This window comes from Anser brachyrhynchus (assembly GCF_964034855.1).
Source record: "Anser brachyrhynchus genome assembly, chromosome: 1".
Classification (NCBI taxonomy): domain Eukaryota; kingdom Metazoa; phylum Chordata; class Aves; order Anseriformes; family Anatidae; genus Anser; species Anser brachyrhynchus.
Window position 1 is genome coordinate 183244159 of NC_137694.1, and position 21674 is coordinate 183265832.

The window sequence follows — 21674 nt, forward strand, 5'->3', positions numbered from 1 at the left end:
CTTTCTATTTTAGTTTGCAAAGTAAATTCTTGAAATATCTATCCAAAGTACGGTAAACTCAAGAAAGGTATCAGAATGCCATTGGGTTTATGAGAAGAAAGCTGTCCCTCTTAATTTTTGTGTTACATTTGAAAATACATAAAATTAAAGCACTAACGAGTTCTAGAGCTGTATTATAACATGCTGTTATAACCACGCCTATAATGCTCAAGGCATTTCGGTATGGAGTGTCACAGGCAGTTCAAAAGAGAACAGCTAAATGCAAAACAAGGTAACCAACTGTGAAAACTTGCTAAATTTACTAAATGTATGTAATCCACAAACAAAGTGATTTTGGTTGGTTAAAGATTTTGTATATATAATACTGACTAAATTCGGTCAGTATATGAGGGACATAAATGAATGAGGCACAAGTTTAGGACGCTGTAGATCAAAGGAAAATGTCCAGAAGTTAAGAAGGAAAGTCAGGAGTAGGTGTTTGGAAACAATTTAATAGGAAACAATTCTTACTGTAACAGTGGGAAGCAAACAGCCCATGATAACAGCTATTCAGCAATAAATTTGTCTATAGATTAAATGTAATAATTTGTTTGAAGAAGCAGTCCTGAAGAAATGCAGGACTTGCCTGCAGCTTTTTGAAGGAACGAACTGGCCTTTTCTGGCTTTACTGCATTGCCATCACCTGGATGTGCAACATGACAGGAACTTTGTTGGGAAAAAGCACCTCTACAATGTGAATGCATAACTCTGTACCCATGACTTGCTCTGGCTTCAGTAGAGTTCTGTTCTTGCAAACAGTAGAAATTACATGTTTGAAAAGGCAAGAGAATATCGATGTAAATTATAAGAAAGTAGAATTGCATACACATAGATGGAGAAAAAAAGCAAAGCAAACGTCACATTTATTACATATCTGGCTGAAAAAAATTGTTCTTTCTTACACTGACCTTGTAATTTTGAAATGCAAATACTTTATATAAAATTCTAATATTGCGATCCCCTCAAGTGCAGTTTTAGAAAATAGCATGAAACAAACAAAATATTTGAAGTTGTCCACTTCTTTCTGAACGCGTTACATACTCTGAACCTAATGTCTCAACTGCCGGAACTAACAGTTCCTGTTTTGAGGAAAAAAGTCATTTTACGACTTCTCTGAAAAGAGATAGGGGAAAATATTACAGCAACTAGCACAGGTAAGACTGTCTGCTGGAGAAGTGTTCATACACTGCTTCTGTGCTCACTGTGAATACGTTCTGTGCCCATCACTCACTCCTGCTTAAATCGTCACTTGCTGGGGGGTGCCTCTCTTTTTTTCCCAGAGAAGTGAGGGGACATTATTTTGGGGAGCTGCTAAGCTGGAATATGGGTAGGAGGAGGCAACTACATCAGAAATTGATTGAAGAGCAGAGGAATTGTAAGCAGGCTTTTCCTGAGATGAGGAATGGGTGGCTCTGAGCAGGGAGCTCTTGAGCTCTTCGTCATCGAGAGCACACCTAGGTACCACGGGATGGGGATCTTTGGCAGACGGGTAGGTTAATTAGGTTACAAAGAGCAACTACTAAATTTCAGGATTTCATTATGAAACTACCCTATGAATAGACTATATGAATATTAAAAAGCAAAACCAAACCGTAGAAACCACTTCTTAGAAGAACTTTCATATGTGACTGTGGTATAGTTGCATAGTCTGTGCAAGTGAAGTAGAGCAAAGAAGCAGAAAATCTGGGCTAGATGTTATAAACCGCTGCCCAGTTTTCCACTTTTTTCTTTCTTTCCGAGGAAATAATTTGGAGATTCCTGGGATAAACTAGCTTTGGTTAAAAAAAAGTAAAGAGGCTAGATTCTCTAAAGGCAGGCAGCTGGAAATAAATGTGAAGAAAGACAGCCACTGCAGCATTTAAAGCACTTTGATCTGTTATCTTACATCCTTTGTTTTATTTTACTTGGTCCAGAATATTTCGGCTTTATTCAGACAAAACTCATATTGAAAACAGTGCGGAATGTGACATGTGTTTACCACGAACTAATAATCGTGTAATCATCAAAAGGGACTCCAGTGCACATTTTAGCTAGCAGCATTTTTCTACCTCCAATTCAGAAGGCGTTAGTATCTGTTTGCAGACAGAGAGAGAGACGGGCTTTGAGTCAAACCTTCCTTCTGTTTATGCCTGATTCTCAAAGAAAACGATATTTATGCCTGCCTGCTCATTTAGTAAGAATATTACAATTCTTGTTTTAGCTGTTAAACCTAAAAATACAAGTTGTGTTGCTAAACAGAAAGCACACAAAATTCCTATTTTAACCAGTACTTGGAAGGGAAGGGAAAAAAAAAGAGAGAACAAGTGAATTACTCTACATTCAAAGAAAATTAAGTGCCATTACTGATTTCCAAAATAGTTACTGAAGAAATGGACAGATTCATTTTGTTTCAGTGGTCCACAAGACCTGCTGTTCTAGAGCACTACAAAATTCCAAGTGACATTGGTAGTATCTAGTTTTACAGATGAAGCAACACTGAAGAACACTCAGGCAAAATGGCCAGGAAAAAAAAAAGAAAAAAAGCCAGTGAATAAAACTGTTTTATCTCTGTGTTAAAATAATACGTAGAAAAGGCAAATGATTTTGATGCCCAGGTAAAAGTGAATCCATAGGAGAGCACACGAGTGAAAAGGATTTTGGAAAGCGAGATTTATAAGGCAGGTTTTGAAAGAGCTGTGTTTGTTTAGTCTACAGAAGGGAGAGCTGAGGGGAAAATAAAATAATCTGACATCTAAAGATTATTGTGAAGAAGACAGTCATCAATTGTCTTTTGTACCCGGTTGTGGAAGGACAAGAAAAGATTATCTTAATTTACAGAGAGGAACAGGCTACATATTTTTTAAATACTTCTAAGTACAAGGACAGTTAAAGACTGGAATTGGGCTATCTAGAGATGCTGGAGCATCTTCCTCACTGGCAATTTAGAACACATTAAACAACAAGTTCCTGCCATCACAGTGCTCTTGCATCTATCTTCTTTCCTAATTCTGTTGGCTCCACTCAACACAATAAATAAAATGGAATTCAAAGAAGTAATTTGAAAAATAAATTCTGGAATGTGGAGATGAAATTGGATAGCCTGAACACATGATAAATCGTCAAAAATGCAGGTATCTTTTTTTGTCAATAGATGTATTCTTGTATTTTGTATGCCTTTTTTATATTTTAATGTTCACCGGTTTCAACTTTGAAGTTCAAATGCATATGATTTTTATTTACAGATCATGGGCAAGGAGAAAACATTTTACCTATTCACGCAAGCAGTGCTATGACCCTGCTTACACTCCTTAATCGTCTGGACAGGAAGCTTGGCTTCTGGTTCAACCACATGCTCTTCAGGTATGTATTGCTTTGTTGATATTATGGGGAAATATTCTGCATTCAAAACATACGTAGTTTCTTTTAAGTCATATATAGATAACTAGAGTGTATTATTTGACAGAAAATCTGAGAAAGTCCTAAGCAAAACCAGAACTTTGATGATCAATTTTACTTTCTGTGGTTAACAGCCTATTTTTACTGTGATAAGTAAAGCCTGTTAGTAATAAAAATGAAACCTAGTATCTGTGCTGTCATAATGGAACCCTAAAGTGAAATTAGTTAGTGATATTAGAAAGTATCACTTGTATTTGTGCTCCAAACCTCAAGTTATTTTATTTTCCTGTACTCAAAAACAACATTAAAGAATATGTATGGTTCATGTTACCAGCATTCATGGCCTTGATTATAACAGGAATCATTCATATATATGCTGTCGGTAGAGCATAAAATATGTGACATAAAAGAGCAAGGATATTGAAGGAATGAATATCATTTGCCTATTCAGAGTGCTGACAGAATTCAGTCTACTCAGAATACTGACTAGCATGTCTGTTCTTTCTAAGAAATTCAATTTGAAGGAAAATGAGAAAAACATTTCATTATATTTATTACTGTGATAAATACTAAAAACACAGATCTGGTAGCTGCTTAAGGACTTATGTGTTCATCTCATACAATAGCTAGTTAAAGTCTTCAGATTAAAATGTTTATTTTCCAGTGATAGTTCTTCTATTTGGTCTGCAAGGGGAGAGGCTATGAGCATTTGAAAACGGGCATTTTTTTGTACCTTCTTCCTTCAAATTGTGTTAGAAATGTTTCAATTATTAGAAGCAGCTGTATGAAAAACGTGAATAGTACACAGAGACTCAAGTGACTTCTGCTCAGTCAAGATTTAAGTAAGAAAGTTAAAAAGAGAGGAAGATTTAAGTAAGAAAGTAAGAGAAGTAGCCCCCCTTCACTTTTGCAGATCTGTCTTGTTATCTTGATATAGAACCAAGGGGCTTCGGTATAACTTTCCTGTTTCATATGACACATAAATCATCTAGATTTACTTGCCTTTGGTTTATTTATCTATTTTTTTTTTAAGTAAGACACATCTACGTATGTTATTTGAGAATTAACTTAGAAGGAGGACTTCAAAGTCTTCAAACCTTTATAATAAAAGCCAATCCAGAAAAAGATTGTTATCAATTCGATGTAGTTAATTTGGGGAGTCTTATTTACCAACAGTAATTGATGGCATTTTAAGTTCGTTTGCTACAGGCAAAGTAACCGTATGTTAAAATTCCCACAGAAGTGTGGAACAAGCATATGAATCACAAACCTTTGCCATCTTTATATTAATATAGTTTAGAAGAAAAACAGTTTTCCTCAGAGAAGCTGTTGGAGGAACATGTCTAGCAAATAACCTCAGAATGTTTAACTCACACTTTTTACAAGGAAAGGAAAATAAAATTTCTGGATAGAACTAAAATACTGCTTTATAAACGGCTCTGAAAGTTGAGTGACTTGACTTCTCATTAAAATCCAAGAAGTAGCTTGTTGTCCAAGATGTTTCATGAGGAGAGAATAGTGGTTCTAAATTGTGAGATGCTTTAATGAATAAAACAAACTGAGAAAAATGCAGAACTGCTAAGTCTCCTTTTATTTACAGTTGAAATCTAAGCTAGCCTGCTTTTACTTGTCAGAACTTGCTCTTCAACATGGCTATTAATTCAATAAAATTAGTAACTGAACATTCACATTTATAGTTTGAAGTTATAAAATATGAACTCTATTTTCTGCATTCCCATTTAATATTTTATTGATCAGTTAATCCTTTTTTTTCTGACTTAAGAAAATATTTACTTAACCAGAGTGGATTTATTAGGAAGAAAAATTTAGTTTCCCTGCATGTCTTCAGAGGCCCAATGCAGCTATTATGGAAATCAACTCCCAGAAAGGGTCTATTGTCTATTTTCGATAGTATGATACTGAGAAAAATGTACGGCTAAGAGTATAGAAAGCTCTAACCTCCGTTTTCAAAGGTGCCAAATAATTTGTCATTTGATAATTTTGAAAAATTTTCTTAAGGCTTTCTTAAGATTAAATAAGGACATTCAGAAACAGTAAGAATAATTAAGGAGCAGTTAGGGAGAAGAAGAATATATGCAGTTTGATTGAGTGAGGTAAACAACCACAGACAATTAAACTGGAATGATGTAATAGTATTTAAGTTAGCAGGAGAACATATAATTGGAATGCGTGTGATAGAACTGGGAAAACATGATGTGCAGTCATTCTGAGTTAAGCTATCTTAACCAATTTAATAATGTTTTAAAGAGATGCTAATCCCCTATTTAGCATGATTGAAATCAGACTGGACGAAGTGCTAGAAACTTCAGAAAGACAATCCTATGGTTGGGTAGAGGTTGGAAACTATAATCATTGGCATTTAAAAGTTCAGGAGTTCTTCTGGCCAGTTTTGAGGAATAAGTAAGAGAGGGTCAGAATTAAGAAAACCTTTTCTCTGGAGTATTAGAGATTGTGTTTGTATGTAGTTTTGGGCTCCCCAGAGTAATATTGTGATACACAGGACCAGTATAAAGAGAAGGATGCTCTCTTAATGCAGTTTGTGCGTGTGTTAATTTGTACAGCCCAGCTTTCCATCTAAGTTTGCCCAAGCACAGAAAGTTATTTTAATTGCCCAATTTTTATAAAGTGCATGAATAACTCATCTGCTTTTGGCCCCTTCTTTGAGTGCTTAAGTAGACAGATTTCATTGGTGGTGTGTATGCGCCCTGTGAGTACAAGGCCAAATTATTTGGACAAGCAGAGTCTATTAGATGCTATCAGTGGACTGCTACTTGAAGCACCCTCGTGTTCTATATCCTCGGGGCATTAAATAGCGGTGTGAGTACAAACATTCATGATTTCGTTATTTCCATCCTACCACAAAGATGGAAATGGTGCAGTATATGTGCTGTGTGATTCTTTTAACTTTACATGTAATACTACAATTAATTTCATGCAGTAAATTAGGTCTACCTAAGGACATTAAGAAATATGGTTTCAATTAACATACTAGATATATCTCTTTCTATAGGGATAAGAGAGTTGAAAGTTACTGGGGTTTAATGTTTTCCCTAGCATGATTCTTCAGGACCTGTTTATGACAGCGCTGTTACTGGAGAGGTACATGACCCACCATAACATTTCCTTTTTCCAAGAGGAAACGTACAGTGGAGGAAGGAAAAAAAAAAACCAACACGGTTTGTTTCTAAATTCCATGAGTAAAGCTCCAGTTATGCTTTAAGACAGTGTCTCTCACTAAGTGTCCTACAAGCTGTGATTCTGGGCTCCTGGGACACATCTGTTGCCACGGTCCGCTCGTACTGACAGGGAAGTCTGACGGAAGCAGGAGAGGCGTGTTTCCAAGCACGAGCTGCTGCCCCTGCACGTAGCAAGGGATAAAAGATTCACCAGCAATACGGTGCGTCTTTGATTCCTGTGTTTTAAGTCCAGGGCCTGAAAAGACCTATTCTAGTGCTTGGATGCTCCCCGCAGGGACCTCGATAGACACTGGCTTTGTGCTGAGTGCCGTACGTATTTAGAGCCCTGGCGGTGGTGATCACCTTTGTAACTTCTGTGCCATCTGACTCGTAGTGCTGAGTGACTCCTGCCTTTTCTCTTACTCTCTAACAAGTTATCCAGCCTATCAGAAACAATAAACACCAGAAATAGATTCCCTTTTACGACTGATTGCAGAAGCAAACATACCACCGCGGATCAGCGACATAACCTGCTGTGCCTCCAGCTTTCTTTACAGGAAGGGTGAAGGGGCTGGCCGTCCAGCGTGAGCCATCAGTGCCTCGGCACTTTCATTTGCTGTTTCAAATTCAGGCTGGAGTAGTATCCATAATCTCCTAACCAACCGCTAATCCTCAGGGATTTTGAACTGTCAGCCTGCAAGATGTCTGGTTTTTTACGTAGGGGTCCGTGCAGCAGATTCCTAATAGGAACACTGGACTGCTCTGCGGAGTGCTACCCTTCACGAGTCTTTCTCGTGAACCAAGGGGCATTTTTCTGTTGTTTTGGTGTTCCACGTGCCTCCTCCCCCAAAAGCAGTTGTCATCGCAGCCTGCCTCAGAAGATAAAGAGCTGAAGCACTGTGCCACCACAGATGATTGATTCTTTCACACAGGTCTGAAACTGTAGGATCTGTAGTTCTCAGACTTAAAAAAAAAAAAGCAGCACCACTGATTTGAAACACTTGGTTATGGGGTTGCTGTCACACACCATGTTATCAAGAGCTTTCTGCTTCCCAGAGGAGAGATCCTAGATGGTGACAGGTCAATTAAATCCACTTCTAAGTCATCTGTTAAGATCAGTGAAAACATCTCAGCATTTATAGTCTCTCGCCGGACATTCGGCACTTTGTCTGCGTTCTGACTGAAGCCGCAGCCCTGCCTGACACGTGCCACATCAGATGGCTACGGTACACAAAGAGGTCTTCTTCTCGTGAAACTTTGGACAAACCAATCACAGATACTCAGTACGGGGTCGTCTTCGTGAGTCGCATCTTGGGTGTGCCAAGGGTTGGGGTGACAGACAGGTCTATTCAGAGAGGGGGGTTTGCTCATATTCAAAACCTCTGTGATGCTCGAGGGATGCTTGGACTCTGTAAACATCTCTGAGTCAGGACCCTCTGCCTTGAACAAAAAGTACGCTTGGTTTTGTTTTTCAGGGACTTGCCAAACAAATGCGGATAATCAAAGTGATAATTAATTATGTTTTGTCAACAAGCCAGCAAGGGGCAAGACCATCCTCAGGAGCTTTCCTATGACGTATGGCTCTGATTTAAGCCAAGCAGAACCAGGCAATGGTTAGGGTAAGAGCTGGTAACGTTAGAGGCTCTGAACCTTTCTAACCTTCAGCACATCGTAGCAGGGAGCCAACAGCAGTGACCGGTCTTCCATAGTTACCTTTATCAAATGGGGACTCCTAAACGAGCTCTTGTTCGTACCAGACAAGAGCAGGTGCCCCGTTCTAGCAAGAGGGGTACTGACAGTTCCTGGAACAATGTTCTTTTTACCTGCCTAGGAGCACGAGCTGTGGATGCCTTTTCCTTTCACCTGTCTTTGGGTCATGTGAACCTTTCAGTGCTATTTCTTTACCCGCTTAGCCAAACATATTCTTCGGAAATAAAATCAGATCCTGTGGCCGAACCCAGTCTGATTGTAGCCGAGACTGGGTGTTGCCTAGGTGAAACCTAGTGACAAACTATTTTGCAACACTACAGATTATTTTGTAATCCACAAAGACTTTGTAATCCACACTTTAACTAGAGTTGCAAACCCAAAGGGAAAGACTTTCTGCAGAGTACCCTAGCATCTTCAGCATCTCCCTTAACCTCTTGTTTCAGTCATACCAGCCTGTCTAAGAGATTTGACACTGACTGGAGTCTGCATAATTTCTCTCAGAGTTCACCTAAGAGTTCATTTTTCTGCAGTAGCTGCCTATCTTCCTCGGTACCAGGACGCAATATACCTTACCTTGCAGTAAAAGGCTCTGTTTGTATTTTTACCTAAGAATGGAAACGGGTCTCACCTATCCATCTTACAATTTTTTACTAATAAAAACTGGGCTTTCCTGTCTGCTCGAGAAATATTCCTGCGCCTTGTTAAACCGTAGCAGGGAAAATGGGAGTGTACTCTACGGGCTGTGAATCTCCTACTGAAATACTGGGAAACTCTCACAAGCTTCTGCTGTTTTAATTGTTATGTCAGCTGTGCCTGTTTAAGGTCTACTGCCAAACTCGAGAAACAATGCCCCGCTCCTTTAGAGGAAGCTTGAACTACTTTATCTTCTTCTTTTTTTTTTTTTAACTTCGGTTTTCAGCTGAAGTTTACGTCGATTCCTTGAGCTTTAATTCTTAGCGAGCAATTTTCTGAGAATGGGGCTGGTTTCTGTCGATTGGCAATTTTTCTTCTCTTCATTTCCACTCCCTACTATCCTTTTAGATTCTGCTCGCAGAAAGACCAGCAGGGTTTTAAGAGCACAATATGCATGACTGCGTCTTTTCCTCTAATGCATCTTCCCTAACAGTGGGAAAGAGTGGCTCTCTCCGAATGTGCTCAGCTGAGCTTCCAGTTCCCTGGGATCTTGGAAGGAGTTCTGTGCAATAGCAGCTTCAGCATCTGCCACGGAGAGCGGGTAAGCTGGTGCCTGATCGGTAGAGCTAAGAAGAAATAGATTTCCAGCACAGAGGCAACGGCTTCTACTTCAGAGGCTTTAATTACAGCACCCCTCGAACATTTCTTCAAAATAGCAATATTTTTTTTTTTAAGGTGACGCATGAAAAAGGATGGACGGGGATCAGCTTTTTGCATTCTCAATACAAAAATGAGGATACATCAAATGAAGCTGGCAGTAGGCAGGTTCACAGAAAATATACTCATGGATCCTTTGCCTAAAGATGTCTAGATGAAAGAAGTCCACACAGATCCATGGAGACACTGCAGAAAACCTTGGTAGAGGGACCTAGTGAAGCCAAACAGTATCAGGCTCAGGAACCCCCCCCGAGCTAAGAAAAACTGAGTCGTGGGACCCACGGGCAATATGCGATGTGCTTGTCCTGGTCCTGCTGTTTGCTAGGACAGCACCTGGGTGAGACCTGGCCTCTGTCTGCTGCTGGGAATAGGATAACGGGCCTGGCCTGAACCAGCCTGACCTCTCTTACATTCTCAAGTAAGGTCTATTTATGAATCACTGTCTACCAGCCCAGTCTATGCAATAGTGAAACAAACACTTTCAGGACCTTTCCTTCTTTACATTCAACCAGCTAGAGCCAACCTGAGGCAGTCCTCGTCCTCCCTGTTACTGCAGCGTCAGCTTTGCTAACTGCACGGTCTGTGGTGTTTCAGAGATTTTATATGTTAATAAAATGTCTCTTCCTCATCTCTTTTTCCTCGCTTGATCACGCCTTTACCTAAACCAAACTTTCTTCCTCTTTATCTCCGTAGAAACTTGTTGCTACCACTGTAATTTTGACTAGTGTTTTTTCTTGTTCCTTATGCTTGCCTTCAGATTCTCTCTACTACAGAGAGGAAGTCTTTGAGCCCATCAAAGAAAAGAGCAAGAAAATCCCTAGAAAATCCATGGGATAGTGTTGTTCCCATCACAGTAACTTGGGAGGAGGAATTTCATTCTGATTTTTATTAAACTGAATCCACAGCTCTGTACTGCCAAACCTGTACGTTATGTTTCAGAACTGAACAGGCCAGGACCACAGTTTTCGGACATTATCAGAAATAATTTTCTTCCTTTCCACTTGGGAAGTTGTCCTGCTGCTAGGTTTGTCCTCCACAGACACGTAGGAAGGACAAGGAAATTCAATGGGAAGTCTCTAAATTTAGCAGGGATGAAGGTCAGCATTGCTTATGTTCAGTTCCCTGGTTACTTTAGGTTCTTTCCAATTTTCAGTCGACAGGCATAGGTGAATGCAGCCAGAGCTTAAAGGGTAACGGAGCAGGAAGGGATGGAGGAGCAGGGGAGGATCTGGAGCCCTTCACAGCATCCTTTCACCCTCTGCCTCCTGGCGCTGGTAAATCCGCACTTGAACAGCCAGTGCTTTACTGAAAAATAAAATAAAAAGCCTCTCCTGTTTGGCTTTACTTTTAACACCTCAGGTGTTGAGCAAATTAAGGCAAACCTCTGTGCCAGGGCTCTGTCTCTTTAACTTTATGTGTACACCAGCAGGCACAGTAGGAACCCATTCTGTTTTGAACACCCGATAGCATAAATGGCTGATAATTCAGAAAGGAAGGAATCCACGTTTTCTATTACTTCTCTGGCCTCCCGGAATTATTAATCTAAGTTTAATGAGTTCTATATGTGTACTTTATTTTGTTTAAATGGAATGTTTCTCTTTTAACAAGACCACTTAAAATTAAATTCGAAAGTAGGGCAGCCTGTATTAATGTTAAATTTATTAGAATATTTTAAAATAACACAATAAAAATCCCATGCAACACGTTTTTTGATGCCAAAGTTTGAGAGAAAGTCAAACCACCGAAAGGGTGGGAGTCGCTGGCAGAGCACATGGAGCTATAACCTATGCTGAAGTTGCTTCTGATATAGTTTTTTTTCCCTTTTAATGTACTCGTTTACTTTATATTAATGACTAATACTTTCAAAATTGAAAAACCCACGGAGGGATGAAAAAACAGGCAATTTCCTTTTTTTTTTTTTCTTTTTCTGCTGGAGTCCATGAGTGAAAATGGCAGGAGGATGAGATGTACTAGTTCCAAAGTCCTGCAGGTCGTGCTGACCAGAAACAATCGCTTAAGTTCACCAACTAGCAGCGATTAGGCCTTGTTGAATAAATCAGTTTTCAGTGCACTGTGTTCTGATAAATGTATTCTTTTTCCTTACATGTTATGTGCATCTGAGGTTATTTCATTTAACTGATAAAAAATGAAGTGCTCTTCTGCTACATTTTAATTGAATTCCACTCTCCATCTACACGGAGTTTATGAATTGTAATTGGAAGACTGAATCATCCAGTAAAGAAAATCCATTAAAATTTCTATCATAAAATGTAAAAATTAAGGAGCAGAGGTTAGCTATGGAGATGATTAAGTAAAAATTGTATGGCTACGCAATAACAACTTGGATGGCAAGAAGACTCCTGTTTTGCGAAGTGGCTATGTTTTGTTGAATAAAGGCCTTTAAAATGAAAATAAAATAATGCAAACGTAAAGCTGTATCAAAACAGCCTGAACGAGGCAGGGTCTTTCTGTTTTAAAAGGCAGTTAGAAGTGGCAATTTCACTCAGAGACACGACCCAGCGCCCTGAGAGCTGCCACCGGGCCCCCCGAGCCCCAACCGGACCCAGCCCGCGGCGGAAAGCCCTGGTTCATCATCAGCCGGCCCCGAGCCCCCTCTGCCCAGCGCAGGCCCTCGCTCGTCTTGGAACAAAACCCAAGCAGCTGCTGCTTATATAAACCGTGGTGGTGCAGCAGCAGCACCCATCGCCTCTGCCTCTGCCTCCCGGGGCTCTTCGGTGCCGGCAGCAGGAGAAACGGGCGCCGGCAGCTCGCAAAGGGGAGCAAGCGGGGCAGCAGAGCCACCGGGACCCGCCTGGGGATAAGGTGGAAGACGGCCCGAGGTTAGACGACCCCGACTGCCAAGCGTGTTGCCTTGACGAATCGCAATTGCTTGACAATTGCTCCAGGCTTGGAAAACATCGCGTTATCGTGTCGGTGCTGTATGCACTGATAGAGATTGTTTTCCTTGTACGCACTGGGTATTTCTGACTCGGCTAGTGATGTGTGAAAACATAGATAAGTTCAGGCTGGAGGTCTCAAACTTGAAAGTCAGAGGCTTGAAAGGGTCTCCTTTTTGAATTCCTCCTTTTGGCTAGCGGATGTCTGACTTTAACTCAAGAATCAGTCGATGTCCAGCATCTACAGTGGTCTTTGAAATGCTTTTTTTTTTTTTTGAATGGTGTCTTTGTTAGAGCTGGAGAAGTTTCACTGGACAAATATCACAGTTTTGTGCTCAATGAATGCTTTTGTATGAATTATCTCCTTGCATAGGTTTCAGCATTATGGCTGTTGGATACATTAAAGACTAGCAGTGGAGCAGTCGACACTCCCAGCTCAGTATTTAAGGCAAATGCAGAAGCTCAGCGTTGATTACATATTTTATACGCTGTAAGAACTTAATTTTTTTGGTCTGGACTGTAACAGAACTTCCTTTTGAACCGCTGTCTGCAGTTACTGTTTCTTCCCCTTTCAGCAAAAGTTTTAGTGATAATATAAACATCAGTCTCTTTCAGTTGAAGGTTTTGTTTTCCACGAAATAAAATGCTCCTTTTTCTGCAAAGCAGCCGAGGCTCTCCCTGAAATAACCTTATCTTCCTACATCTTTCCTTGTATTTTAACACGTCTGCTTAAGTATTACGAAACTTCTCGGTACAAGAAGGGATGTAGAAAGACATGAAAAATAATGGGATTTTTTAATATATTAGTAAAAAAAAAAAAAGGAAGGGGGAGGCAGCATGCAATGTATGGCACTCATATGGGCTCGTATGACCTCAGGGGCACAGAGAGGTAGGATCCCTGTGATTTGCAAGATAACCTGTGGGCTTTGATTCTTTCATCTACACAGCATTAGAAAGTAGGCTAACAGTCTTGATGAAGACTTTGGTCATCAGCTTAGCATTTTCCATGAACCTTCTTATCTTCCCCTCTGTTTTCAATTGCCTCTTGCCTATTTCCAGCAGCCTCTCCCTCCAAAATCACTTTCTTGCATGAGAAAAGGACAGGTTGGCTACTACTTGTAAATTTGCCAACCTGTCAATATTTCAGTTCTTGCTTTCAAACGAGATGTCTGCCAGTCTGTATGCTAAGATCACTTATTATTCACAGCTACAATAAGGATACCTGGATCCAATATACAGCTCTTTATCTAGAGAGCTCAACAGCTTTTTAAAGCCTTGAGTGAGACTTTGTTCCTTTTAAAAGTCGCAGAGCTCAGGTAGAAGTGGCTAAGGCAAGGTTAAACTGTTTGTACCCTCTCACACTCTTGGTCTGCTTGACAGACACTACCACAATTACACAGCTCCCCTAGCCTGGGTGCCTTTTCGCAGCCCAGAATCTCTGCAGTGCTTCGTGCTGAATCTCCTACCACTCCCCAAAACCTTTCCTTATTCCAACATATGGGAGGCTTATGGCTTCCTTCCCCAATTCCTGTAGGAGGATCCTTCCCTAGGTGAGATACAAGGGGCTTGGTGCCCTTTCCTAGTCAGGTCTTTGGATCCCAATCATCCTGATTTTCAAGTCCTTTTTGTGGAGATGTGTTACAGCCTGAGAACTCCTTTCAGGGAGATCTTCCCAGCTGGATGAGCTTTGTAGGCACTGTTAACTAGGCATCTTGCCTCTGGAACAATGACTTTTGTATTTTGAAAAAAACAAATGCACAAGCAAACATAGTCTTGCGAAATACTTGTTTCAGGTCTTAGGTTAATTTAGATTTTTCCTTGTGGGTCCCTTCCGACTTGGATATTCTATGATTTTTCCTAACCTTAATATATGTAACTTTGGAGCATCCTTTATGCATTATTTTGTCTCTTAGGTTCAGTCCTAGGACAGTTTTAATTGTCTTTATCTTTGAATCAAAAAGCCACCGGTGAAATTCAGAGACAGGGACAGGGACAGAATTACAACCCTAGCCTTAGCTCCCATTCCAGACCTTTCCCCAAACACAATCCATCTTCTACCTTGCTACAGATTTAACATCAGCTGTATGATGTAACTTGAAATGTCTGCAGGAACAGTAACAAGCAATCTGCACTCAGGTGGCGGGGTGACAGAGACAGCAGGGATATTTTTCAATGTGTTAACCAACTAGTGTCTTTAAGCATGTTCACGAAATTATGCTAAGTCACTTGATTTTGTTTTTTTTTTTCTCATATATTTACAGGTCGACTTTGCCTGTAGCACTGAGTGTATGGTTTTTATGACTAGCGTCAAACTTGAAGCTTTCAAAGCCATGTGTCAAAGGTAAGTTAGATCAATAATCTTTTTATTTGTATACATCACTAAAAATATTGTACATTTGCAGGGGAATTTACAGGGGAATTGAGGGCTCAGCTCTGTTGATAAGGCACGGTCCTGAGTGAAGGGTGTTGTGAAGCAGCGTGCGTCCCTACAGCGAGCTCTCCAATATACTGAGGAAGCATGCATACTGCACCAGCTTCTAAAATAGTGCAGCCTGATCCCTTCTGTACAGCTCAAGGGGTGGGGGTGAGGAGCGAAGGTGAAGGAATAGTAGCCCAGATCCTCCTTCCCATTTGGGGTCCGGTTTGCTCTGTCGAGTGAAGAGAGCGTTAACTGCGTACGGACGTGAATCAGAAAGGAGCCTTTGCTCTCACCCTTCACAGTTCCTGTGGCACAGGCCAGGTTTAATCTAGTCTGTGTTAGGAGAAACCGAGTACACGTACAGGGTTATAATGAGCTTCCTCCTCGTTTTCATTTTCCCTCGCTGGTATGTAAATCATTGCTCTAATGCTTGTAAGGGATAAAAATCTGTAGGAGTTACGAAACTGAAGTGATTGCACTAATGCGGAGGTCCTGAAGACTGTTAGTCTTCAGTGTTTATCTCGCCGTTTAGCATTATAAAGCTAAAATGAGCTAAGCTCCAAATCAAAAGAGACTATCTCATATTTCTCTAACCAACAAGTGCAGAAAAAAAAATGTCAAGTAAGTTACTAAACAAACCTTTACAAACAAGGACAGACAATATGCAAGTCAGAAAAGTGGTTTACTGGAGTTTCACTTGTGGGTAGCGATTTAGAAGTTATCCAGGTATAGTAGTTCATAGATTTAACTTGGAAAGACTACCAAAATTAATATTTAGTCAGTAGTTGTGACAGCCAGTCAGTACACTGTCATACAGTAGGATCTTTGTGAAATTTATTATTTTATAAGAAAGGATGTTCAGGCACATACCACATTCAGCCAGAAACAAGATTATTAAGAGCCCTGAAAAAGTACAGTTGTTTCGATATTCTGCCTTGCCAGCTAGTGTCACCTAGTATTCAGCACATTTATTTTCTAATTGTTCATGCAGTCTAAAGTGTGTATTTCCCATCTGATGAACCACTTCTGATTTCTTAATTTGCATTAATCTTATTTATGTGAGATATATTTGTAGCTCTCACATATGCTGAGAGTACATTTTCGGTCTGTGCTAGGTGTCTCTTTTGTACACATTAAGCACACATTTTAAAGTAATGCCCCGCTTGGCTAATACCATTTATGCATATAGAGTATTAAGAACATCAACTGTACATAGAGAAAATATTCATCAAAACCACTAAAATACTTTAAAAATTTCTGAAAAAAATATATTACTTTTTATGAAGCATTAATGCCAAACTTGAAAACTGCCCTTTTAGACATCCCTCGGTATAACTAAAAGGTAAGAGCAGAACCCAGAAGCGGTGTCAGGAGAAGCAACTGGTGAAAACGATACTTCTAATTTCCAGCTACTAGAAATGAAAGCTACATAAAGATTTCTCCAAGAATGCTATCAGTCTTCAGCTAGGAGGGTCACGCCATCCCTGTCTAGCTGCTGGAAGGAAGGGAGAGTTTTCTTTCCCCCTTTCCAGAAAACAACAGTTACTATAAAAGGATAGCTAGATCTGTGCTGCTTTCTTTCTGTGCCTCAGGCTCCATGTTTTAAAACTTTTCCTCTCCCACCGTGTCTTGCCCATCGAGAATAACCACTGCACTTCCCCGCTGCTAATAGTTCTGTCATATGGCAGCAACAATATACAGCGGACGTTTCTGCTCGTTTAGGACCGGGTTACAGGCTTCTGAAAAGCAGTAAGTGGACTTGCAGCCTTGTTAGCTATGCATGGCTGCTGCTTGTTAAAGTGCTACTGTGCAAAAAGGCAGCGACGCTGGAAGTGCCTGCCTGCCGAACCAGGAAGACCGCGCTGTCCGTATCGGTCCCGTTTCCAAGTGTGAGCTCAGGACACCCTTTATGGCTGAGAAATGTGGTTTACGTTTTAAACGAAAGCTTTGGCAATTCCTAGCCGAGGCCTTTAGGGTCAGCAGGGAGAACTGCTCGTTATCACTAGGAATATCATGAGACCGTGTTTTTTAACACAGCTGGGGGACGGAGGACAGAATTATGTTTTTAAAAGAAAAACCATCAGATACCACCACATGGTGCAGCCAGAGCGGTCCCAAATGTAACGCTGGAGCAGAAGGTGACCGAGAATCTTTCTCAAGTGTGAGAAGGGAAAGGGATGATCGGTCAGATAATCATATGCTAAAGTACTCATGTCTGTAATTCAGGCAATCTAAAGCAAAACAGACTTAGATCCATTAGTGATCCACAAGCTATATTTTCTATAAGACCAGAAAAACATTATCTTGATCTTGCACACCTGAAAAGCACTGGTATTGGAAGGTAACATTACGTAAAAGTACACACTGGGTGTACTTAGGCACTGCTTTCGACCTCCCGGTGAATTAAGGTAGTTTCACTTTTCTGTGTACCCTACTAATCCGGCTCTCGTTTCCGATGCTTTTTGATAGTTAAAACAGCAGGGGCTGGTAACGCGAGGAGATGGGGCTGGGTGTGTGTGCACATACACGCGGACCTCCTTCCACTCATGGCTTCATTTAGGGCATACGTATAACACAGGGAAAATACGCTCCTGTTGTGTTTGCTGAGCGCTAATCCCTTTACACGTGGGATATTGAATTGAGATTTGTTTGTCTCTGGGAGCGCGACAGGTCTGCAGAGCCTGATGCACAGGCCTGCGTTTCAGAGCCGAGCGGATTCGGGGTGCACACAGGCTCAGCTCGCGGTGGCCGAGCTTGGCCGTGCTCCCCGCACCCCTATCCCTAAGCCACGTCCCTTTCCAACCACTTTTCCAAAATCCCGACAGCTCCCAGCGCGGCACGGCCAGGGAGCCCTCCCGCAGCCAGCTGCGGCCCCCGGCCAGCCCCCCGCTGGCTTACGCGGACACCGAGCCCCTCGGGGAGCAGCCAGCAGATTCCTCGCGTCCCGGTGTCAGGACCCGCGACCCCGCTGGGAAAGCCAGCTGTGGCAGCTCCTCGCCCTCAGGACGAGAGGGGGGCTCATCGCCATCTCTGTCCCCCCCTCCCCGGCCCCGCTCTTTTATGATGGGTTGTTTTCCTCCTGCGTGAACGCGAGGGCCGGCAGGGTGCTTCCAGAGCGCGCATTTGTTCCCTTGCGGAGTTTGGCGAAAACAAAACGAGCGTGTTTTGCCCCATTAATTATGGATAATGGAAAAAGTGTAAGTATCTACACGGTTAAAGCAGCGAGCGCGCCATCGCTGACGGTGCCGCCAGGGCTGTGTCCGCAGGGTGCTCCGGGAAGGCAGACGCGCCCGGGTGTTCCCGGTGGGATACTCTATCCCACCGGGAGAGCTGTGTGCCAGGGAGACCTCAAAATGTGTGTATCCTATAAACAGGGAGACCTATAAATGTGGGTATCCTACAAAGGGGGAGAGCTGTGAATGTATGTATCCTAGAAAGGGGGAGAGCTGTAGAGATGTATATATCCTATAAAGGGGGAGAGACCAGTAAACATGAACATTATGCAAAGGGGAAGACCTGTAAGTGTATATATCCTACAAAGGGGGAAAGCTGTAAAGATGTATATCCTACAAAGGGGGAGACCTGTTAGCATATATATCCTACGAAGGGGGAGACCAGTAAGGATATATATCCTACAAAGGGGGAGACCAGCAAAGATGAATATTCTGCAAAGGGGGAGACCTGTAAGTGTATATGTCCTATAAAGGGGGAGAGCTGTAAAGATGTATATCCTACAGAGGGGGAGACCTGTAAGCATATATATCCTACAGAGGTGAAGAGACCGGTAAGGATGTATATCCTATAAAGGGGGAGAGGTGTAAAGACGTATATCCTACAAAGGGAAAGACCTGTAAGGATATATATCCTACAAAGGGGGAGAAGTGTAAAGATGTGTATCTTACAAAGGGGGAGAGGTGGTAAAGATGTATGTTCTCCAAAGGGGAGACCTGTAAGCGTTTATATCCTACAAAGGGGGAGAGCTGTAAGCGTATATATGCAGTGAAGGGGTAGACCCGTAAAGATGTATATTCTACAAAGGGGTAGACTTGTAAGTGTACATATTCTACGAAGGGGGAGAGGTGTAGAGATGTGTACCCTACAAAGGGGTAGACCTGTAAGCGTAGGTACCCTACAAAGGGGGAGACCCGTAAAGACAAATATCCTACAAAAAGGGGGACACCCGTGACCGCCGCCTCAGCAGCCCGCCTCGGCCCCCCGCTAACTTTCGGGGCAGCGGAGCTCGGGGCTCGGCTCGGGCAGGAGACCGGGACTGGAGCAGGGGAACGGGCCGGGACCCGCCGCCCGCCGGGGGCCGCCCTCACGGGGCCGCCCTCAGGGACCCCCCCCACGGGCCCCCTCCTCTGAGGGGACGTTGGGGGGGGGGGGGGGGGGAGGGCTGAGGGAGGTGGGCGGGGCGCCAACGGAAGGGCCGGCGGGGCCTTGGCGGGCAGCCCCGGGCGGCGGGGCCGCGCGCGGTTGGCCAGGCGGGCTGTCACTCAGCCGACGTCACAATACGGCTGCGTGAGCACTGTAAACACTCGGCGGCGCGCTCGCGGGTGCCGCGGGGGCGCGCCTCTCCCCCCCCCCCCCCCCCCGACAGTAGGGACCCGGCGAGGGGGGGGGGCGGGGGGGCGCGGGGAAGGGGGGGGGGGGAGGCGCGCCCCCGCGCTTTCCCCCCCCCCTACCCGCGTGCACGCGGAGGCAGCATCCCCCATAGGGATGATGTAATTCCCCCCTGCCCCTGCCCGCACCGATCCCGCCGCCGCTCGGGACACGCGCGACCCCCCCACTCCCCGATTTTTTTTTTTGGGGGGGGAAGCACACAGACGACACGGACCCCCCCCCCCCCCCCGTGCGCGCACACGCCGGGGAGCGCGAACAAGCGGCCCCCCAAATTCCCTCCCCGCTCCGCAGCGCGCTGCCCCCGCCCGCAGCCTGCCCGCCCCGCGCACCCCCTCCCCAAATGTGACCCCCCCCCGCCCTCCTCATCCCCCCCCCCCCGCACCCCCAAAAAAACCCCAAACCCACCCCACGGCCACGCGTGTCCCCGGCACTTACTGTCACGAACTGGGGGTGTGGGGGGGGGGGCGGCAGGGACGGGACCCCCCCCCCGCTGCCGGTGCCCAGCGCTTCGCAGCGAGGAAAAATGATAATGATAATATATATATATAAAAAAACAAATCCTAAGGAGAATAAGAACCCCGCAGCTCTCAGCTCCCAGTAGCGGGGGGGGGAGGGAGGCTCCGGCTTTTAACCGGAGGGAAAAAAAAATAGAAAAAAAAAATCAAAATATCCACCCACCCGCCCGCCCCCCCTCCACCTTCTTCTTCTTCTCCTCTCTCTCCCCCCCCCCCCCCCCCCCCCGGTTGCCTTTTTTGTGCCGTTTCAGCAAAGCTGCGAGGAAGTTGCTCCTTTTGTTCCACTATTTATAGATTGCGTCAACGTTGCGAAAAGGGGAAGGCGGAGCGGTGGCACTTACTCCTCGCCGGGGGGGGGACACACACGCACACACACCCGGCACACACACACAGGCGTGACCCCGGGCTCCCCCCGGGCAGAGCCACGCTGCCTCCTCCTCCTCCTCCTCTTCCTCGTCCTCCTCCTCCTCCCGGCACGGCCCCGCCCCGCTCCCCCCCCCCCCCCATTTTTCTTTTTTGGCTCTTTTTTTTTTTTTTTTCCCTCTCCCCCCCCCCCCAGGCTGGGGGAGGCGGCGCAGGAGGGAAAAACCTGTTGCGGCCTCGGAGGGGGGAGGCCGGGGAGCGGCCCTCGCAGGTGCACCCGGCTCCTTCCTCCCGGCTGAAGGGGAAGGGGGGGCCGGGAGGGGGGGGGGTTCACATGGGGCCGGGGGGGGGGGGGGGACACGGACAGAAGAGGCTGGTCGCCCCTGTGAGGCGCCTCGGGGAGCCCGAGGTGGCGGCGAGGCTGAACAAAAGGGGAAAAAAAAAAAAAATAAGAAGAAGAAAAGTGCAAACGCCAGGCCGGGGCCCTGCACCCGAGGCCGCGGGGTCCCCCCCAAACGCCCCCGGCCCACGCAGGACCGGGGCCGTGGGTCGGAGGCCGCGGAAAGCTCGGAGGGGGAGAGTTTTGGGGGGGAGCCGCTTTCGGGGTCTCCTTTTCGCCATCCGCCTCCCCGACCCCCTTCTCTCCCCGCCTCCTCCGTCCCACTCGCGGCGGGCACGGCTCCCCGTGGAGCCCCGGGGGTGGTTTTATTTGATTTTTTGATTTTTTTTTCCCCTGCCCTGCTCCGGTTTAAAAAGGAAAGAAAAAAAAAAAAAACAAAACCCAAAACGTGTAAGAACGAAAATCGCCTCAGGTGGGAGGCGGCCGGGGCTCGGCGCCGCTCGCCAGACGGCTCCGCTTTTTTTTTTGGGGGGGGGGGGGGGAAGGGGGCGAAGGGGAGCTTCCCCACGGCCCCGCGTGGAAATAAAGCAAGGGAGCGGCCCGTGGCGCGGGGCTGGGGCCGGCCGAGGCCGGGCTGCGTGAGTAAAACCTCGTGGGGAGCGCCCGGAGCCGAGCCGGGGCAGAGGCAGGGCTGGAGCCGAGACCCAGGCGGGACGGGGGGCACGGGGGGGCCGCCAAGGGGTGGTGCGAGGGGGCTGGGGGCGCTGCGGGGAAGGGGGCTCCGTGCGGCTTAGGGAACCGAGGGGAAGTCGGCAGGACCTTTTCTGGGGAGGCGGCCCCGTCCCC

At 44.7% G+C, this 21674-nt stretch overlaps 1 long non-coding RNA gene across 5 annotated transcripts in view; it reads left to right on the forward strand.

Moving 5' to 3' along the window:
• Nucleotides 1-18450, forward strand: part of LOC308189235 — a 48393-nt gene extending 29943 nt beyond the window's left edge. The window contains exons 9-11 of one of the 5 annotated variants that reach the window (XR_013946176.1): nt 3261-3378; nt 6490-14909; nt 17813-18450. This is a non-coding gene — a long non-coding RNA (uncharacterized lncRNA). The other 4 variants (XR_013946178.1, XR_013946175.1, XR_013946177.1 and 1 more) reach the window with 4 other exon arrangements.
• Nucleotides 18451-21674: the final 3224 nt, after the last annotated feature.